This window comes from Anneissia japonica, unplaced genomic scaffold (assembly GCF_011630105.1).
Source record: "Anneissia japonica isolate Jap-2015-1 unplaced genomic scaffold, ASM1163010v1 scaffold1481_len107365_cov102, whole genome shotgun sequence".
NCBI classification, from domain to species: domain Eukaryota; kingdom Metazoa; phylum Echinodermata; class Crinoidea; order Comatulida; family Comatulidae; genus Anneissia; species Anneissia japonica.
The window spans coordinates 71,639-72,452 of NW_022758724.1; the positions used below are offsets into that span (position 1 = coordinate 71,639).

General features: G+C 30.1%; 1 long non-coding RNA gene across 1 annotated transcript in view; it reads right to left on the bottom strand.

Moving 5' to 3' along the window:
- Positions 1-449, bottom strand: part of LOC117125428 — a 4,380-nt gene extending 3,931 nt beyond the window's left edge. Inside the window, exon 1 of the long non-coding RNA XR_004448120.1 lies at positions 316-449. This is a non-coding gene — a long non-coding RNA (uncharacterized LOC117125428). The remainder of the gene's footprint in view (positions 1-315) is intronic.
- Positions 450-814: the final 365 nt, after the last annotated feature.

Here is an 814-nt window from a genome sequence, read left to right on the forward strand (position 1 = left end):
TTGCTGCTTGGTTTTTTCCATTCTTTGGTCTGCCTGTTTTTGAAGGCTTAATTTATCAATTATTTATTTATTTAATTATATATTTTCTATTTGTTATTTATTTACTTTATTCATTTATTTATATTTATTGAACTTATAATAAATCAAATAAAAAATATTCTGATTAATATAGGCTCTTTAATATAAGATATAATATAATTTAATTTCTTTTAAATTCTTGGTCCTACCTTTTTTCGGCGCCTTGAGACGATTTTATTGTGGAAGGCGCACTACAAATATCCCACCATTACCATTACCATTACCATTACCACTTACCCATGGGTCATTTCCCTCATGCTTTATGGAAGGGTTAGCAGCAAACAATCTTTTTCCAATTAATTTATAGTTTTCAGCAGATCCAAGATTGGGGTATTTTGTCATAAAGAAATGAGCACTTTCGTCAATTAGCTTGCTCCAAACAGATTTTGCTTGTCCAGAAGCCAATTTTTCTTTTACAAAACTACTAAATAGAGGTAGTTCAATCTCATTTGAATAGGAACAAAAAGCTGGAAGAAAAACAATACAGTAATCAATAAATTAAGTTTTATATAGATATTTTAGCATTTGGCACTATTCATCAATGAGATTAATTTTACACAAAATATTGATGCCAATTCTTATATGGAGCTCTAACATCACGCTTTAGTAAGCTTCAACTAATAAAACATAACTAACCTCGACTATAGTCTTCAATTGTTGGTGATATATCCTCTTCAGTGTCTAAAGTCTCACTACCACTACTACTACTACATGGTTCCATACGGCGTCCTATGTT